The 7,092-nt window shown below is 42.4% G+C and overlaps 1 pseudogene; it reads left to right on the plus strand.

Annotated features, from left to right (window-relative positions):
• Nucleotides 1-525: 525 nt before the first annotated feature.
• On the plus strand, nucleotides 526-7,084 carry LOC122546587 (annotated as a pseudogene).
• Nucleotides 7,085-7,092: the final 8 nt, after the last annotated feature.

The following is a 7,092-nucleotide window of genomic DNA, read 5'->3' on the forward strand; positions in this document are numbered from 1 at the left end:
TTTCCTCCCACAGTCCAAAGATGTGCAAGTTGGGGGAATTGCAAATGTTGTGTTCAGTGATTGGGATTTTAGGTGCATTAGCCAGGGTTAACTGTATCATAATAGGGTAGGGGAATGGGTCTGGATGCGTTACTTTTCAGAGGGTGGGTGTGGACCTGTTGGGCCAAATGGCCTGTTTGCACACACTGTAGAATTTCGATGAATCTGCATTTCCTTGGTTTGTATTTTGTGAAACGTATCTGCTCTTCACAACAATCCAGTGAAAGTGTCAGTTGGTGAGATCTTCAAACAGTTACTGGGGTGGGATCAGGATGTTCTTCTTCCTAAATTATATGGTAATGGTCAAGGTCGAGGGCATGTTTCTAAAGAGGGAACCAATGATCATGATCAGCAACTGGTAGGAAACAAACATAAACACCAGTTATGCTGTCGACTTCAGCGGAAGCATACTGGCAAACGTTTACAGCTGAGGATACATTTGAGTAACAGATAAGGTCAAATTAACAGAAACTAACATGCTCAATTGGTCATTCTGTTGTAGAGATACCGTCTCCCCCCACGCTTTATGGCCTGGTCTCCTCCTGTCAGGAGCACAACACCGGTTCTGTGATCTTTGGTTGTTTGGCGATGGACTATTCCCCTGACGTCACCAAGGTAACCTGGAAGAAAGGTGGGGAGCTAATCACGACTGGATTGAAGACTTACCCATCAGTGAGAAACAAAAAGGGAACCTACACCCTGAGCAGCCAGTTAACCCTGCCAGAGTCAGCAGTAGATTGCCCCAGCAAAATCTACTGTGAGGTTCAACACAGCGGGTCACACAAGAGCAAAGAAATGCCATGTCCAGGTAAGTGTTGTGGGAACTGAGATAAACAGATCATCTGTGATTAACATGAAGAAGGCATTATTTATAACCGTTTTCACAGAATCACCTTATACAGCACAGGAAAAAGGCCCTTTGATACATCCAATTCACGCATGTCAATAACAACCACCTAACTATTCCAGTCTCATGTGCCAGCACATGATCCATTGCCTTGTGTGACTTGCCCTTGCAAAGATACTTCATACTTATTATGAGGGGCTCAGTCTCTACATGACTTATAGGTGCTGAGCTTCAGGCTAATACCACCCTCTGTTTGATTTTGTTTTCCCCTGAGATCCACTTGGAACCTCCTGGCCTTACCTTCACCCTGTGCCCCTGAGGCATTGATCTCTCCATCAAGGGGAAAGGTTTCATCCAGTTTACCCTGTCTATGCCTAAAATAATTCTAGACATCATGATAATCTTCTGCATAATTCTCCTCTGCTCCAAGGAAACCCCCTGTCTATCTAAACTAGTTTCATAACTAAAACCCTCCAACCCAGGCAAGACCCTGGCAAATCTCATCAATACTGCCTTCAGTGTAATCACATTCCTTCCATAACATGCCCACAACGCTTCAGTATGGCCTAACCAGTGTTTTATTAAGTTCCAGTATCATCTCACCACTCTTCATTGTCAATGTCTAGGCTAATAAAAGCAAATATCCTCCCACTTTCTTAGCCTCTTTATTCAGACGACACAGTACTTTCGGGGATCGATGGGTATATGCACCAAAGATCCTCAGGCCTTTCCAGGGTTCCACCATTCAAAACGTCATACCTCACAGATTTTTCTGCCGAATTACATCACCTTACATTTATTCAGAATAATATCCATTTGCAACTTTTCTCTTCACATACAACCAACCCTTTTATATCCTCCTGCAATCTAAAGCCATTATGGTCATGACTTACCAACATGACAGTTTTCATTTCATCTGTGAATTCACTGTTAATCCTCCTAAATTTGAGTCTCAATCATTGGTATGTAAGAGAAATAGCACGGAAATCAACACTAATCCCTACAGAACACCAGGAGACATAGATTTCCAGTCACGCAGACACCCGATGACTATTATCGCCAGCTCCCACCACTCAGCCAGTTCTAGATCCAATCTGTCAAATTAACTCGGATCCCATTGGCTCTGTTTATTGCTATCATCTGGACATCAAGTTATCTCTATGAAAACTACTATCAAATTGTTACACATGACTTCCTCTCAATAAAACCATGCTGAAAATTGTTCCCTTCCTTCGTTCTGCATAACAGTGCAACGTTGGCTGATCTACACTCACTTGGCACAACTGCTGTGGCCAGACAGGAATTCTAAATTATTGTCAGCGACCCAACTATTTCATCCTTTGCATCGCTCAACCGTTTGGTATACTTTTCATCTGCCCTGGAAATATAACCACTTTTCATTCAGCAAGACAACACAGAACACTAATTTCTGAAAGTACATCACAATACCCCTCCATGATTTCTGTCCCCACATTGTCCCTCTTACTGGTGAACACTGACACAACACATTCGTTTTGACCACAACCTAATCCTCCGGCTCCACTCCAATAATAACACATAATGGGCATTACTGTTTCCCGAATAATTCTTTTATTATGAATGAGCCTGTAACTTTTGAAAATATTTTCCTTTATTTTGACTGCTATTATTTTTTCGTGGTGCCTTTTGCTCTTCTAATTCCTTTGTCTTTCAAACTCCCCCTTGCACGTTCTGTACTCCATATTAGTTTCTATTGTTTTGAGATTTCAGTATAGACCAGAAGCCTCCCTTGTTTCTCTTTATCTCCCCCTCCATGACCTTTGGTGTCCAGAGCCCGCTGCATTCTTGGTCCCACGCAGTGGCTTCCTGGGAAATGCCCTCCCTGTGATTTTCCTATCTCTTTCTTAAATGTGTCACACTGCTCTGACTCAGATTTACCAATAAGTGTCAGCTTCCAGTCCACTCTGGTCAAGTCATTACCTGATCTTACTAAAATTGTCCTTCCCCTTTTCAGAACTTTGGGCCAATTTCTATTCCTTTGCAGTACAATCTGAAATCCAACTGATTTACCATCACTGTCTGCAAAGTGCTCCACCATTGATGTTTTACCCACTGGGTCGACTTCATTCCCTAAAGTTAAGTTCAGGTTCACCCCTCTCTTGCAAGGTCTGGATTAAAATTCTCTGTATTAAACACATACTTTGTTCAAATATTCTCCTGGGGGTATTTTCAGAATTGTGCTCCCAACTGTTTTGACAAAATGAATATCCCAGCCTATGCGGAGGAAGTTAAAAACCTCTTTTCTCATTCCCCTATTTAATTTACATGTCTCTGAAATTTGCCCATGTATTTGCACTTCGTCATCTGGACCAATAGTAAGGTCTATCGTGCTCTCCCAGTAGTTATGTTTGCTGTGTTTTGGTTTTGAAGTACTGTCCATTTGCCTTTGTTCAAGGAGGTATCAATGATTTCATTTCTCTTTACAGCCTAAAATACTCTTGTCAGAATTGCGACAGAAGCAACATTCTGTCCCGCACACCCCCGCCCCCATCATTTTCCATCTTTCCCTGTCTCGCCTGAAGGCACCAAATCCTGGAATATTGAATAGCCACTCCTGCCCGGCTCTCAATATGTCTCCGTGATAGCAACTGCGTCATTTCCTCATTTATGCCGGTAATTAATCTGTCTTGTTCATCAGACTCTGTCATTAAAACGAATACCATCCAACGTTGCTATCTCCCTTCTGATTTAACTGGCCTATAGTTTCTAGACCTCTTTGACTCACTTGCAGTGTCCTATAATTTTAGCCTTTCACATTGTCCTGCTGATCTTTCTGTGTGGATCCCAGCTTCTCCAGCACTCTGCACAATTATGATTCTTGTATCCATTAACCATAAGAAACCTTGATATTTGAGAACTTATTGTATTTGTTATGAAATTCATCAGATAATTTATGCGATGTGTTTCCTAAAGGTACAGATTTCCAACCAACTCTTCTCCTAACTGTGAGCTCCAGTGAAGAAATCGCAAGCAGCAAGTTTGCAACCGTCGTCTGTTCAATCATTGAGTTCCATCCGAAGTCAATCTCCGTGAGTTGGTTGAAAAATGGCCGACCCTTGGATTCTGGCTTCTTCACGTCTCCCGTGTGTGAGGCGAACGGGAACTTCTCGGTGACGAGTCGGCTAATGATCCCTTATGGTGAATGGTTCAACAGTGCGGTCTATACCGGCCAGGTCACCCATGGAGAGAACACTCAAAGTAAAAACATCACCGCACTCCAGGGTAAGAGACACACACTGAGAGAGCTACAAATCATTCTGAACTCTGATGTGAATCAAACACACGAATTTATCAGGCGTAGTAAACAGCATAGTGCAGCTTCTCATTTCCCAACATGCCACGTGTCTCATTTCAGTTTGAGTGTTACATTAGCATTGCTCATAATGCAACCTTTTGGCAAGTCAGAAAAGCATGTTTCCACTCTGTTGAAGATAGATATATAGACAGTGAGCTTTGTTAAATAGTTTGTTGCCTGACCATGCTGGGAGAGGCATTCAGAGTGCTGAATCCTTGCCTGGTAGCCGCTTCAAGGGTAAGTTTGGGGTGGAGGGGGGATATTGGAGAGATATCTGATTGAAACATAGAAAATACTGAGAGACTGAGGTCGAGTGAATGTGGAATAGGTGTTTTGACTGGTAGGCGAGACTAGGACCCAAGGGCACAGTCTCAGGGTCAAAGGGGCACCGTTTAGAACTGAGATGGGGAGGTATTTCTTCAGCCAGAGGGTGATGAGTCTGTGGAACATGTTGCTGCAGAGGGCTGTGGAGGCCAGGACATTGTGTGTATTCAAGCCAGAGATAGATCGGCTCTTGTTTAGTACGGGGAGAAGACAGTATCCCAGTTTTGGCCCGAAACGTCGATTTTCCTGCTCGTCGGATGCTGCCTGACCTGCTGTGCTTTTCCAGCATCATTCTGATTTAAACTCTGGATTGGCCGAACAGTCTTATTCTGATCCTCTTTCAAATTGATGTGGTTAAAATATGCAGTGACCCTTATTGAAAATAAATCAAAATGCGTTCAATGCTTCATTCCCTGCTCAGGAATGACCTGTTGGCCTTGGACACTGTACGACATCGATTTTTGTCTGGTACTGAGCTCTTTAACTTCATTTATGGGATCAGACCACAGACCAAGTGGCTATCACATTTGATGAACTGGGATAAACGTGATCTCATTGAGCTTCTTTAAGATGCTCTCTGTAATTAGTGGATGAGGCAGCAGAATAAAGTCTGGTAAGAATGCTACAATAGGGATGAATGAACTAGGAACTCGAGACAGGCTGAGCCTGGTTTGGGGTGGCGATGTTTACACAGTGAGTAGTGGATGTCTATAAAATTAGTGTACATTTGTAGATTAATTTAAGACGCTTTTGTTTGTTTTTTTTTTCTCCCCTGCTCTATGAAGAAACTAAAAAATGCAGCTTGGTAAATAAAGTGAAAGTACAGACCAGTCATGAACTAACTGAATGGAGGGAAATACTTAAGGAGATGGGTGTCCTTCTCGATATCCAATGCTGTACTCAGTGTCTTGTTTTCAGATCTATTCCAAACACAGCCCACGAGGAACAATGACAAAAAATAGAGAATGACATCACACCAATAGCGCAAAGTATTTTTGATCACGTTAAATATAATGAAGAGAATTTCCATGGCTGTTCACCGCTCCTGTAACACTTTAGAACTCTGCAAAGAGAATAATTATTATTTATTATAATCTGTCCAAAATTTGGGATGTGATTTGGCAGTCAGTGTGACCAGCAGCCAGTGTGATCAGCAGCACTTGTACCTAAGGGTTATGAACATAGAAATTAATTCATTATATTCAGATTACTCTTGTCACAAGTATCAATAGATGGTCTTAAGTGATAGGCAAACTCCGAAAGAAAGATAATTCCTGGGGTTACATGATGGTATCTTCGACTATTTTACTTTTTTCACAGGTTTCACTTGTTACAAAGCCAGTGTTCTTTATGAATAATTACACAGGGTATGTTATAGGTAATCACAAAAGTTTCACAGATCAAAATACATCAACAATAGTAAGCATCGTTTCAGAATAGTTGGAGTTGCCATTTTTAAGGTGGTGTCTTCACCCTGTGAAGGAGTAATCTGAAGATTGGCTGCTTGTATCAGAAAGGGGCATTTTTCATTGACTTTGATTTTTGTTTCATAGAAGATACCGAGTGCCACCCTAACACCGTTAAAATCCTCCCACCGCCAGTAGAACAAGTCTTACTGGAGGCAACGGTGACGTTAACCTGCGTTGTGTCCAATCTTCCTTCTGGAGTCAATGTGACCTGGAGACAAGAAAAGAAGCCTCTGAAATCAGAGATTGCTGAGCAGCCTGGACAGAATCCCGACAGTGTGATCAGCAAATTAGACATTTCTACTGAAGCCTGGCTGAGTGGCGTTACTTTTGAATGTGTGGTGTACCATCAGAATCTACCGACTCCGCTGAGAGACTCCATCCACAAGGAGAAAGGTGAGCGGTGAGATTAAAGCACAAAGGATCCCATGTGTAATCCAGAACCAGTAACATCAATGGCAGGCTTTGATTGGTAATGAACCAACACCGTTGGGGGCATTAATGATGCATCTGAAGGCAGGATAGCTAAGTAGCTGATTCAGAAAAAGATGGACCAAAGGATATTGTATTCTGATTAAGTCAGATAAGGGGGGAAGAAGCCTGCGTTGTGAAGTCACCATCAGCAATAACAAATGGACAGAATGTCCTCGTTGTGGGTTGGAAACATGGAGGCAACTTTCACATTAAACTTTCCTTTTTTTACTGAACAGAATGTGTACCATACTGCTCCTTAAGAAAACGAAAGTGAATAAATCCCAAATTAAAACTGCCGTATTTTAATATTTCGTGAAATTGTGATATTGGTTCAGGATTTTTTTGGTTGATTTATATTTGTCTCAAATATTCTGCAGTGATTAATCCGCTGGAGCCATCAGTGTCGGTCCTCCTGCCACCAACAGAAGAAATCTCCGCTCAGAGGTTTCTCTCCCTCACCTGTTTCGTGAGAGGTTTCTCCCCCCGAGAGATCTTCGTCAAGTGGACAAACAATGACAAGCCGGTGACCCCAGTAACTACAAGAACACCGAGGTGATGGCGGAGAGCGACAACGCCTCCTTCTTCATCTACAGCCTGTTATCCATTAC

This window comes from Chiloscyllium plagiosum, unplaced genomic scaffold (assembly GCF_004010195.1).
Source record: "Chiloscyllium plagiosum isolate BGI_BamShark_2017 unplaced genomic scaffold, ASM401019v2 scaf_41666, whole genome shotgun sequence".
NCBI lineage: Eukaryota > Metazoa > Chordata > Chondrichthyes > Orectolobiformes > Hemiscylliidae > Chiloscyllium > Chiloscyllium plagiosum.